Below are 14,451 nucleotides of genomic sequence, written 5' to 3'. Positions count from 1 at the left end.
GGCTGCGAAGCCTGATCGTCTAGACGATCGCCTAACATGCGAAAAGGTAAACGATTTACCCTGCCTTTACTTCGCAATCCTATAGCCAGTAACTAAGCGATGAGGCTTGTTGAGCTATATGATCGTCTAGTGCATGCATGTGTTAAACGACACATGAGCATCTGATACTCAGCGATCGTCTACCCCATCACCTACACAACTCGACCAATGCTTGGTCGTCTTAGTCCTTAAAGAATAGCAACCCTTGCCCTAAACTTCTTCACAAACGACTCAAAACTCAAACTAACTTTGAAATTACAGACTCAATAGCAATTAATTATGCCAAAAAACGCAGGGGCTTTTACAATTAACTGGAAATGTAAAAGAATTTAACAAACCGAGGTTGTATCCCAAAAAAGTCCATTAATCCACCACATTAAAAAGCAATTTAACAATTAAAACAGAGAGTAGACATGTTGCACCCACTAAGTATGTATATGAAATTCTTTGCATAAATGAAATTGGAATATCAGAAACCTGGCTCTGATACTAATTGAAGGAACTCTTATACAAGAGTACCTATAAACGGAAGCGGATTTTTCCAATTCATTGTGACAGAATTTCCACACATACATTCTAACATACAGATATGCATTGAAAACACTAAATTATTGGCATGCTTTGAAAGATAAAAAACAAGAGACTGAGAGACTTACTAGTTGAAAGATTTCTTCAAAGTCGGTCTCATCATGAACGAACTCCTCTCGCTCTTTCTCGTCCAACAAGTAATCACCCAGCAACACCACGATTGTCTACACGAACAACAGCACACGAACAATAGGTAACAAGAACGACACCACCACTCAAAGCCCTCAGTACTCTCAGAATGAGAATCTAAAGGGTGGACTATGATGGAATTGGTAGAGGGAAGGAGGAAAGGTTATCGTGTACTACGAACAAGAAAGTAGGAGAAAGGGAAGACTATCGTATAGTCGGGTGCTTGATCGTTTAGGTCGGGGTACACGATCATATAGTAATTACTAAGCGATTGTCTATGAAAAGGTAAGTGATCGTTTAGTTACGCTTGGGCGCTAAGAAATCGTCTAATTGATGTGTGGTTAATGCGATGAAATAATGGTGTAGAATGCAATGGTAGAATATGCGTTGTGCATGCAAGTTTTTTTAGCAAGATCTAAATATAAATCCTACTAAGTTGCTTGGTAAGCCCAGGGTCGAACACAGGGACTATGGAAACAGTAGGCGATCGTGATTTTTGATTACTTTACGTTGATGAATAAAACAATGCGTTAGTTGGTATGTTTGTTTAATGTAAAAAGTTTATGCGGCGGTATTGAGAAAAGAGTCAATAACAACGAAAGTACAATGAGTATGTGGAGGAATGGGTTGAGAAGGTCTTGGCTAGCGCTTTCTGAGATTGCGTTCAAGCTATGCGATCATGCTACATTCATGCGACAACAATTCATTTTCAAATGCAAATGCGATAGCTCCTAGTTTTAGGACGCATGTGATGTATGCGATGATGTCTATAGGACTTATTCCTAAGTCTCTATTTCTTGCTATGCAATGATGAATGATGCACATAGGTACAAGGTGACCGCATACAATCATATCATATCTTTAGGGTGCATGGGATGCGTTAATAGCAAACATAACTTGTTCCTAAGCTGAATCTCTTGATTATGCGGTTCTAATCTAACTCTCCCAAGCCTAAATTCTAATCTGACTTTTCCAAGCATAGATTCTATCCTTAAACTACCCTTCCGAGTATTTCTAAAAGGTAGTTCCGAGTATTTCTAAAAGACGAATGATGGATACATAATACAAGATGATCGCATAAAGTGAAGATCCTAGGTTATGCTAGCTAAGTACTTCTCAACCCATTCGACAGTTTTAGCTACTCATGCGTAATGTAAAGAGAGTGGACAGATATAGAGATGCAATTTTCATTTCATAAATAAGTTCATAATACAAAATGACAATTGAAAATAAGGGTAGAGAGCCTGGTAGCAATGTCTTGCTTCCCAAGACTTTTACACTGAATTCTCTCTACTCTACCCAAAGAATGTTCTTGCTTTCGTAAAAGTCGGCCTTCTCTCTGTTTTTGATACTTTCTGGCACTCTTCCGAGTTAACCAGGGCGATCTTTCGGCGTATTCTCCCTTCACTCGCCTCCGCTTTCTAAGTATGTGAAATCTAAGTATTTAGTGAAGACAAACTCTAAATTTTGAATAGCGGAACCGAACTCTCCGAACTTCTTTAACGAAGGTGGCCTTCGGTATTTATAGAGCTTCAGGGTGAAGAGCTTTTTCTCTCGAATGATTGCACTGATGGGATGTTATTAATTCTCTGTCTGATGTGCCGAATAATTGTCACCAAAAAGTTGAGTGTACTTGCTACAGTGTGTCGTTAACGGCTTGTCAACTAAATTCACATTCGACCGTCATCAGCTTTCTATCCCATCGTGATTTATTAAGCTTTCACCTTGATGCGTCGGCTCTATGCAGCCACCTTCTTGAACAGATCTTTGCGAACACATATGATTGCATAGCCTTGCAGTCGCAATCTTTTATGCGCTCAGACGCTAATTTCCTTGGATCACAATTTCACCTTGCGCCAACGCATTTTCCTGCACAAAATACATAAATTAGTTGCTTTAATGTGATAGACGCATATGATCGCAATGTTCTAAACTTAATGCTTTTGGACACAATTTTATATATTTTTACCGTCACAATTCTTCATTGTTTTATATCTTTATGCTGTAATAACATGCATTTCTGCCCGTTATCACTAGTAAAGGTAAGCGATCGTTTAAGAAATCGTGAGGGATCGTTTAGGAAAGCGTGGGTGTGCGATCGTTTAGTAGGCGGCTATCATATAGGCTCTCAACACTAAGCGATATAAGACTTATCATACCATGAGCAATTATGCGTGTTGTGCAAAATGAAAACAATTTTCATTTTATTCTTCAGTTACTAGAACTAAATTGAACTTCCTACTATCGCACGAATTCGGAGAAAACTTCGGCCAATTATCTCATAACTGTCCAATTAATAAATTAATAAATATAATCATATTATATTCATAACCTATAGTTTGATATCATATATCAACTATAGTGTTTTCTCCTCTACTTGATATAAATCATATTTATATCCAATTTCCTCCATAATAATGTATCTCATACATTTAGTCAATCATATCATATATAATTAACCAGTTCAATTATATCATATATGATCGAACTCCCTCCACTACAAGAATTTTGGGCTTTAATGTCGGTTGGAAAAAGTGAAACCGGGGGTATAAAGTCGATTTTGGTTTTTTTTTAAAAGCGGATCTTTAATGTCGGTTTTAAACCAACATTGTGGGTATACCTTGAATGTCGGTTTAAAACCGACATTAAAAATCCGCTTTTCTTTTTTAAAAAAAAAAAAACCAAAACAAAACCCATTCCCCCCCATTTTTTTCATTTCCCGCTTCACTCCCCCCATTTTCTTTTTCCTTTCATTCCCAAACTTCCACTCATCCAACAACCTATGCAAAACCCTTCCAAAACGTGACTCCTTTCTTCCTTCCACGCGAAACCCACAACCCGGCCAAGCATCCGACCATGGATTTGGTCATGGATTCAACTGTTCAGGTGCTGTTTTGATAAGAAGTCTGAGAAGAAATCCGGCTTATTCAAGTTTACTTTCTGTTAATCTCTTTTTTTTATATATATTTTTCTAACTGATTACTTGATTATTATTTATATGCTTTGTAGACTATTGTTGTAGTAGCAGTTGTTCCGCATGGGGTTTTACAGCTTGGATCTTTATAAAGTAAGAGCATCTTCCTTGCGGTAGATTGTGAAAGTTTGTGAATTATGATCCTTGCTGAACATCAACTTTTTGTTTTGGGATGCCGTATACATAATTGTTTTCAATACTAACTGTTTCTGAACTTGTTACATGTAATACTATTTTAATAATAGGCCTCTCTGATATTATAATTTATTTTAATTTCTTGTAGCCTGACATTCCCTACAATTTGTTTAGTATCTGACTGTTAGGTTTAAGTAGCTTTGGTACCCATGTATTAAAAAATAGGTTTAAAACCTTTATGTTTTTCTATTTGTGAATTGGAACAGCAAAGATAGTCTGGGACCTATATTTTATTTCCATTATTCGTATTGTTAAATGTTAATATGTATTATTTCAATAATTTTTACCCATGTTTTGAATAATGGGGTTAAAAATACACGTGATTTTTCTATTTGTAAATTGGAGCAGCGCTGGAGACCTCATTTTGTTTCATCACATTTTAGTATTTTTATTGAGAAATCTAAGGAGAATACTTATAGACAATTTTTTTTTATAATGTTCTCTTAATTGCTTTTTCTTGGTGTAAAGTGAATTCACTTTTTCCCTCTTATACACTTTCCTCTCTTTTGTCCAATTGGAGAAGTTTATTGTAACTCCTCTGGATTTGGGATCTCTCTTTCCTCTTCTTTTGTAATTTCACTCATCAATGTAATTGTTTCTTGTCTTAAAAAAAAAAAGTTGACAAATAAAGTATACTCGTGATGCTTTGGGTTTTTTGATGGGTGTCCTTTTGTTCTTCATCTTCACTAATGATTTTCTTTTTTATTCTGCTGACCTCAATTTATAAAGTTGTGTGCTTTTCAGATATTTTCAAATTTTAGGTTTATCTTCGATGCTCTGTATTGCTGATGGATTCTTCCTAGATCAGTCAACCTATGCATTCTATTTGGGCTTCTTATATTAGAATTTTCTTTCTGATATATTTCCCAGTTTTGATCTCATGTAACTGGAATACCAATTTCTAGCTCACTGTCTAGATTTAGGTTAGGATGGAGGATGGGCACCTGTTACCCAATCACCCTTTTGTAACTACTACACTTGTTTATAAAACTGCTTTATCTGAAAACAATTACTCAATCTACTTGGAGAGAGTACTTGGTTTAACTTGCATGGATCAGTGTAGACTTGTTCATTCCTTGGATATAAATGTTATCTAACTTTTGTTTATTGTATCCATGTTCATTTTATTATTGGAATTAGGTAACTGAGGATGTCAATCTTGTGGCTCGCATCAGAAATGTTTTTCTAACTCTCCAGGAGTCGTCAGCAGGGCATATTAAGCCAATGCAGTCATGTAAAAGCTCAGGATACGTGGTAATTGTCTTTCGGTATCTCTTATCTTTCCTCTCTCCTTTTTCTGTTGTTTAGACAATTAAAGAATTTGTTGGCATATCAAAAAGATTGACATAAAAAAAGCAATTAAAGAATTTGTCTGTGTTGGTTTGATATGCTAGGGTATGTACTAGTTACACTAATCATATCAAAATTTCCTTTTTCTGTAGGCAGACATTCCATCTAGAAGCTTAGCAACACAGGTGAGTGAGTCCTGGTTGTTTTAACAACTTAGACACTTTTGAAAATTAGGTAGTATGGATATTTATTACCTTAATTTTCCTTCCTGTGATAAAACAGTCTCTGTTAACTTGTGTTTGAATAGTAGTTTCCTATTAAATGAAAAGAAGATGTTGAGATCATAATTGATTTGTTTGCTAGTGATTCTATCTTGTGTTTGAATGTTGAGGAAAAATGAAATTATTTTGTACAAAGAAGGAAGAGAAAGGTTGAGAGCTCTCAATGCTTAGCAATAATGGCGATTTTTTTAAGATCAAAAGACTTAAATGCAGATTTACGTATGCAAGGTAAGGGATGAGAAGTAGACAATAAGATTTTAACATGGTTTGGCAAGAGGTGCCTACGTCCACGAGAAGAGCTGAGATTTCTTGAGAAGTAGAAAGGGAAAAATATTACAGATAAATTCGTCTAACTCATTGATTTCTCTCTTTTTTTATCTCTCTCTTTTAGATCTTTTATATATAGGATGTTTACAATTTTGTTGAGAGATAAAAGTAAGTTAAAATGTCAGTTTCACTTTAAATAGTTACTGTTTTAACGCTTTTCAATATACTTGAGGAAGAACTGGATGTCATAATCAAGCATGGAACACAATCATGAGAGAGTCGGTGTGCTGCAACACATGGGATGCAGGTGTCTCAGTTCAAGAAGGTACTTTGTTATGCTTACAATTGCTATTTTTTTGGGGTTGGGAAAGAAGTGAGTTACTAAAACCAACTCAAGAAGATACTTTGTTGTTTACTCAAGTCCCTTTGTGAAAAATATAATATTCTTATGCTTTGAGTGTTAAACTGCAACTAGATAAACTAGCTAAATCTATGAGGATCAATTCTGTTTATGATCAAAATTATCTCGATAGTAGATAGGTTACTAATTGTTGTTACACTTTTTTCCACTTGAACAGGATATACAAGAGAAATGAGCAATATTGTGGTGATTGAACCATATAGAAGATAGGTTACTTGTTTTCTTATCTTCTTCTTTTCTTCTCTCTTGACAAGGCGATTCTTTTTTTTTTTTTTTTTTTCAAAATAATCTCTTCTTAGCCTTTGCAAGTGGATATGAAACTATTTCAGAATAAGATTCTTTTGGAAACTAGTCGAATTAGAATTTGGGAGCTAACTCATTTGAGTAATAATGAAATGACTTTGAGTGAAGTTTTTCATTTTGTTAGGTTCAAGTTTGATGTGTAAGGCTAAATTTTGATTCTTAAGGATTTGGAAGGAAGAGAGGAAGATTGCATTGGACATGTTTTAAGAAGGTTGACAAGTGGAGAAGATGCACCAAACACAAAAAGGACTTCATAACAACATTAATAACAAGTACAAAGTAATATTTATAAGATGCTTATCTTAAAAGTCTATTTGTTCTAAAGTTTTGGAATAGATTCTTAGGCATCCTTTGGTAGTTTATGGTTTGGTTGGTTTATGGTAGTGGAACTTGGTAGTTTATATTTAAGCATTATTTGTCTAAATGAATCCGGTTGCACTATGGTAGTTTGTGGGTTATTCATGCATTGTGGGTTAAGTTAATACTTCATTATCATTGTCGAATCTTTTGTTATCTCTTGTTTAACCATTTATTGTGCTTCTTCGTCAATTTGAATCAAATTCTTCATTATCTAGGATTGACCCTCGATAGCATCTTTTAGTTGGAGATGTTTTTTGTGGTTTCATTTGATTGAAGTCTTGTATCCATTGGTGTGCTTTTTAGATGCTTGAAGTTTTGATGTTGCTTTAGGGGGCTTTTTACTTTTTAGTTATATGGATAATGTAAAACTTTTTGGTTGAATATGCTAGCTTCGTACGTAAATTATTTATTTTTTATAGAGTACTATCTTTAATTTAATAAATGGACATAAACTTATATTGAATTTATCTTTTCTTTTTTTTTTTTCCTTTTTGTAGTTCAATACAAAAGATGCATATACGTAAGGAGAGATCGACAAAATTCGAACCCAATGGGCAAGTTTTGTTGGCCGATTTGTGTAAGGATGTAATTCTTGTTTTTTGTCTCAATAGAATGTAAATGCTAGCTTAGAATGAATATAAATTTATTTAACTATGATCTTTGTGAATGGAATTAGTACTAATATGATATTTGTGAATGAGAGAAATGATGGCTTGGTGTAAGTATTCTATGAAAGTCTGGTTCTGGTGTTGTGATTCTTGTTTGTGGATAAATTCATAGGTGGAAGACATGATTTGTTTATTATTGGAAGCTGTATTCATGGTATTGTGATTCTTGTTTATTCATGGAATTAGTACTAATTGATACTTGTGAATGAGAGAAATGATGGCTTTAGTGTAAGCTGTATTCTATAAAAGTCTGGTTCTGGTATTGTTTTGTAAATTTTGGTGGATAAATTCATAGATGGAAGACAAATATTGATGAGTATATGTAATGGATTGGAAATATTGATTCTTGTTTGTGGATAAATTCATAGGTGGAAGACAAATATTGATGGGCTCGCCATGCAAATTTTTTTATACTTTTTAATATAAAACATGGACATTTCCTGACCCAACACGAGACATATAATATCGTTTTTAACTTATTTGACCAAAAAAATGGATTGCGCAACGAAATTAAAAAAAAAAAAGGAACAAATTTGGGCTTCAATGTCGGTTAATAATTAAAAAAAAATAGGCTTTAATGTCGGTTGTAATCGACATTGAAGGCTGTGTTATTGGTGTTATTAAAGCCCTTTAATGTCGGTTTAAAACCGACATTAAAGCCCGAATTTCTTCTAGTGCTCTTGTCGATTTGAACATTTCAAACTGACCCAAAACTAATTCTCAACTTGTATCCAAGCTACAAAGGGGATCTTATGGACCTATGGCTTGAAGCTCCAACGGTATGTGAATAGCTGACTAAACTCTTTAGCCACGAGATCCACCATCCGTTAACTACCAGGCATTCCACTAAAGATCGACAACTGAACTCTTCTTACCACAGATATATTTCTGTGTCCATCAGATATAACCAATCATGAGTATGATAACACTTCACAGATGCTTATAAATACAGTTGGGCTAATTTACCATTTTGCCCCTGTGTTACATCTCACTCCTTAAGTACCACTGATCCCTCTTAACATAGTCCAATTATGTCTGAACATCTCTCGGGCCATGAGAAGGTGTGTGGCTCCACATCATTCAAGCCCTGGAATCAGCCCTTAAGGGAGCTATCTATCTACTTGCTCCTACGTCGGGGAATGAGTGAATTCCATCTTGTGTAGCTGAGTTTCCAACTCCCAAATTAGATGAATCCCCAAATTGGTAGATTTGAGTCGGTGGCCTGGCCACTCGCACCCATGTAAATCAAAGGACCGCCCTCAATGATAGGAGTTCCCAACTCACTCAGGATTGAGGTCATGTTACCTATGGTCATCCTAGTAAAGTGAAGTCTCTATCATGAACGGTGTTATATAACGAGACGTTAACATTTCGTGGCCAAGTCTTATACAAACTCTTTGTATAGGATGCCCCCGCTCACATGTCCCCTACACGAATGGTCAGGATCAGACCATCTGTGACAATCACAACACTTGTAACTATTCCACAAAGTGGGCCGCATCCATAGCGTTACCAGGATAAAGTTTCTCTCCTATATCCATATACTACAGACCATTTTGGTTATCACTTAAGACATGATCCACTTGTATATCACCACATACATGCTTAAGTTACATAAAGACAACCAGAGATTTTAGTTTATTAGTTTGTGGTAAAGCAAATAAAATATCCATATGAGCAAAAACAAGAAGTGACGTAAATATCATATATTATACATCACAAGTATTCGTACAAACTATTTACAAACTACATGACACAAGACTTTAGGGTATCAACCCCAACAGAGTTGCCTATGGAGTCAGCCGCAAAGTGATGCTGAAAAATTCATCTATATGGGCAATGGCAAAGCAGTTCCAATTGAAGCTTTTGGAAATTTTAGATTACATTTAAAAACTTGTTGTTATTTGGATTTAAATGAGACTTTTGTTGTATCGTTATTTAGACGGAATTTTGTTTCTATTTCCAGTTTGGACAAATTTGGTTTTTCTTGTTCTTCTGGAAATAATAAAGTTAGTCTTTTTCAAGATTCCAAGCTTATTGATACTGGTTCTTTAATTGATAATCTATATATGCTTGATTCCTTTGCTTCATTTAACAAGATCTTGTTATCTAATTCATGTGCTACAAAACGTAAATTAAATGACAATTCCACTATGTTATGGCACAAGCGTTTAGATCACATCTTTAAAAAAAGAATTCAAAGACTTGTGTCAGATGGAATTCTTGATCCCTTTGATTTAAGTAACTTCAATGTTTGTGTGGAATGTATTAAAGGAAAACAGACAAACATAAGAAAATTATGTGCCAATAGATGCCAAACGTCATAGAGCTAATACATACAGACATTTGTTGTCCATTCCTTATGACTCCTTGGAATGGACAACAATATTTTATTATATTTACAAACGACTATTTAAGATATGGGTACCTATATTTAATTCATGAGAAGTCTCAATCTTTGGACATTTTCAAGTCTTTCAAAGCTGAAGTTGAACTTCAACTTGGAAAGAAAATTAAGGTTGTCAAATCTAATCGTGGTGGTGAATACTATGGTAGATATGATGGATTAGGTGAGCAATGTCTAGGGCCCTTTGCCAAATACCTAGAGGAATATGGAATCATCCCGCAATACATTATGCGAGTAAACCCAACATGAATGGTATAGCGGAAATGAAAAATAGAACACTTGAGGATATGGTAAGAAGTATGATTAGTCATTCTTCTTTACCAGAATCCCTCTAGGGTGAGACACTAAAGACTGCAACATATATCCTTAATAAGGTACCTAGTAAAGCAATAGCTAAAACCCTTTATGAGTCGTGGACAAGAGAGAAATCTAGTATTAGGCATCTTCACATCTCGGATTGCCTAGCTAAGGCTAGGCCTTACAAACCTAACGAAAGAAAATTGGACTTAAGAACTATTAGCTACTATTTTGTTGGGTATTCTAAGCACTCTCGGGGTTTCAAGTTTTATGATCCCACTTTTAGATCATTGTTTGAGACGAAAAATGCTAGATTCCTTGAGGATGTTGAGTTTGGATGAGGGAGGGAGAGGGGGGAGTATAACATAAGGAAAGTTGTCTTCGAGGAGGAATTAGTTTTTTTCCTAATGTGGTTATAAATGATGTTCAGGCTTCAATTTCTGACTTCACTATTGAACTAATTATGGAACAAAACAACATTGAAGTCTCCGTTGTTGAACCTGAAGTTCAAACTCAACAACTTCAAGAAGTGCCATTAAAGAGGTCCACTAGAGAAAGAAAAAGTACAATTCCAGATGTTTGTATTGTATATCTTCAAGAACATTAGGATGATGTGGGCGTAATGGAAGATGATCCAATCAACTTCCAACAAGCTCTACAAAGTTCTAACTCTCAAAAGTAGATAAATGCTATGGAAGAGGAAACAAAATCCATGAAAGACAATAACGTTTGGGAACTTGTCAAATTGTCATCAAGAGTGAAACTCATAGGTTGTAGATGGATATTTAAAACCAAAAGGGATTTGCACGACAATACCGAAAGATATAAGACTCGTCTTGTTGCAAAAGAATTTTACTCAAAAGGAAGGCCTTGATTATGAAGAGACTTTCTCTCCAATTTCATCGAAAGACTCTTTTTAGGATAATTATGGCACTGGGAGTTCACTTTGATTTAGAGCTACACCAGATGGATGTAAAAACTACATTTTTCAATGGGAACATTGATTAGATGATTTATATGGTGCAACAAGAAAACTTTGTGTCTGGTAATTCAAAGTCTATGGTGTGTAAATTGAAGAATTTCATCTATGGTCTCAAGCAAGCATCTCATCAATGGAATCACAAATTCCATGAAGAAATTATCTCCTTTGATTTTGAGGTGAATATAATGGAAGATTGTGTATATCACAAGTTCAGTGGGAGTAAATCTACCTCTCTGGTGTTATATGTCGATAACATACTCATAGTAAGTGATGATGTAGGTTTATAATTGCATGACACTAAGAGGTTTCTCAAAAAGAATTTTGAGATGAAAAATCTTGTTGATGCTTCTTTTGTATTAGGAATTGAAATACTGCGATATCGTTCTTAAGCAATACTACAAAATCTACATTACTTGACAGTTGTAGTTTTTAATTACTTGATGTTTCTTTGGAAAAAAGTCAAATAATGACTTTTTAGGAAAGAAAATGTCAAGTAAAAGGGTTTAAAAAGCGGAGATTGATGGAATGTTTCAAATATTTTCATACAAACTATTACTACGTGTCAAGTGATATAAGGTCTTGCTTGACACGTTTTTCGTGTCAAGTATAAGAAGTTCTTACTTGACATATTTTTCATGTCAAGTAAAATATAAAAAGTAATACTTTTTTTTAATCTTTATTTTTTGTTTCCCTCTCCCCTGTTTTCATTTCTCTCTCAAATTTGGTTTCCCTCCTACCAAAATTATCAAATAAAATATAAAAATAATTATTTATTTATTATTTTAAATAAGTAAAAGAATACTTATCAAATTAGAAAATCCCCCTTCTTTTCCCTCTCACGCCGCAACCCCCCTCACGATAACTCTCTCTCTCCCTCATCTATTGTAACATCCGGTGCGCCCCTAAATTAAATTCAGCATTTTTGTAATAATTGAGGACATTTTTGTTAATTTTAAAATTTAGTTCGTTTAAAGAAAATTTTGGGTTTTATGCCGAATTAATTTGATTTTGAAGTTAATGTCCAAAAAAATTTGAAGTTATATTGGGAGAATTGTTTTATTTTGAAATTTAGGTTTTGAAGAAGAAGAGGAAAGAATTTTAACTATATATATATATATATTTGTGGATTGAAGGAAAAGGATATAATATAATATAATATAATATAATGGAATAAAATAAAATAAAGTTTTATTTTATTTTATTTCTTTTATTAAACAATATTTTTCTATTTTTTTAATTAAAAACTCTTTCTCTCATCTTTCACTGTCTCACTCACGCGACCCTGCCTTTCCCCTCAATTTTTTTTCTTCTTCCGTGCACCCGAGAACCCTAGTCGTCATCAGCCTTCACATCCAAACCGTTGTCTTTGCCAGCCGCTCTCCATTCTTCTCTCGCCTCTATTCGCACTGCCAAGCCGAGCGCCTCTCCCTCGCCGTCTGCTCAGCCACACCGGCCCAGTCGTGCATGTTGTTCGCGAGTCTTCAGCCTCGTCTAGATATGTAGTTGAACGCCCCCAACCGCTTTTGTCGCTTCTGCCAGTGATCGACCGTTTGCTGCTCGCCCCCCAACCTTAGTCATTTCAACTGTCGATTTTGTTGGGCCATCGTTTTAACTGCTGTTTAACCCACATGCACTATTCAGACGTCAATCTTGGCCAAAATCCTTGTTTTAGGTAAGGTTTAGTAATTTTGTAGGTTTATATGTATAATCTTGATTTTCGTTTGATTTTGGGTTAGTTTTGATAAAAATCCATTATGTTTGGGCCATAGATTCAGGTTGTAGCGGAGGTTGAAGATTAGAAGCGTGGATTGAAGGGTGCAAGGTTTTGACTTTGGCAAAGTTTGGTAAGTTTTAGTAACTTGGCCCTTTTGGATTAATGGTAACCGTTTAAACCCTTGTTATTAAACTTTGCTTTGATGTATATTTAGACTGGACAAATAAATCGGTGTATAAATGTTCTTGTTCCTCTTTTGTTTATCTTTTCAAGCAAGTTGGTCGAGGCTCGAGTGAAGCATCAATTTGAGCAAACACTTTGGGTAAGTGTTTTGGATGTATTGGAATGAATTTGTGATTTGGGTTTTAATGTAGCATCTTCTGTAATGATTTGCTTATTTGAATGTTTGATGTCGAGATTGATTTTTAAGTGTTGGAAGAAGTTGAGTTGTTGTCCAATAAGTTTGAGATCGATTTTGGCTAGGTTTTGGCAAGTTTGGAGGTTAGTATTAATAGTTTTTTACCCATTAAAGTATTGGTCTAATAATTGAGTTATTTTCAATTTTTGATGTTCAATTCAAAGATTTCAAGGGAATGGAGCCACTATCCAGCAAAGTTAACGATGTTTGGACGTTTTGCTATGTATTAAGACCTTGAAACTCTTTCGTAATTGTTACATAGTGGCTGGAATTTGCGTTTTGTAACCATTATTATTGAACTTTTCATAGGTTGGATTACTTTGTTGTAGTTTTGAAGTGACGTTCGAATCAAGCCACACGTTGGGTAATCTATTTGGAGTTAATTGGTTATTTTGGTGAATGAAAATTTGAAGAAATTTTTTATTGTTTGTAGATAAGATTGGGCTTCCAATATTCTCTATTTTTTGTGAAAGTTGGGGGAAAGGTATCTGCATTCTTCTATTTTAAATTTTAGCATATGCTTGATTTGTTGATAATATTCTTCTTCTTTATTATATTTTCTTAAATCTCTCCCATCTTTCTTTGTTTTGCAGTAAAAGGTAATTGTTCCTCCTGAGGCTGGATATGGTCAAAAGAGAAAAATGAATGAAATCCTAGTAAGTCCATAACTTTAAGTTGTAGATATTTTTTAAGTTTCGAATATGATATTTTTCCATTGCATAAAGTAAGCCAATCATGTACATTTTTTCTTGTGCGTGACTTTTTGTCTGCTTGACTTTTTTATCGTTGTTGTATCTTAACACTTATTTATATATTTTGAAATTTAATGTTATCACCCTTTATTCTATTTTGCAGGTTGACTTGCTTAAACATGGCTTGCCTGACTCTTAGTTCTCGATCTGTAGACTTCAAAACTCAATATATAGATTAAATAATGTACCTTGTTGAGAGATTATTTATTAAACAATTTGTCACTTTTGTGTTTGTTAAAAGTTGAGTTTTGTATACAAAAACAATAGTTGAGATTTTATTTTGTATATGTACATGTGAAAGAGAAATATTGTTGTAATTTGTGAGGAGTGTTCATATGAAAGGTCATAGTTGAACATATGGATTTT

The 14,451-nt window shown here is 34.4% G+C and overlaps 1 long non-coding RNA gene across 7 annotated transcripts; it reads left to right on the top strand.

Moving 5' to 3' along the window:
- The first annotated feature begins 3,471 nt into the window (after nucleotides 1-3,471).
- On the top strand, nucleotides 3,472-7,582 carry LOC120090863 (uncharacterized). Of its 7 annotated transcripts, none has more exons than XR_005485604.2 (7): nucleotides 3,472-3,642; nucleotides 3,766-3,823; nucleotides 5,066-5,179; nucleotides 5,368-6,088; nucleotides 6,342-6,394; nucleotides 6,652-6,759; nucleotides 7,345-7,582. It is a non-coding gene; the product is annotated as an uncharacterized LOC120090863 (long non-coding RNA). The 7 variants fall into 7 exon arrangements; XR_016528328.1 differs by having other exon boundaries at nucleotides 6,652-6,766; XR_005485603.2 differs by having other exon boundaries at nucleotides 6,612-6,766.
- The last annotated feature ends 6,869 nt before the right edge of the window (nucleotides 7,583-14,451 follow it).

This window comes from Benincasa hispida, chromosome 1, assembly GCF_027475165.1.
Source record: "Benincasa hispida cultivar pf3 chromosome 1, pf3_genome.v1.1, whole genome shotgun sequence".
NCBI lineage: Eukaryota > Viridiplantae > Streptophyta > Magnoliopsida > Cucurbitales > Cucurbitaceae > Benincasa > Benincasa hispida.
This window is presented reverse-complemented; position numbering and strand designations above follow the sequence as displayed.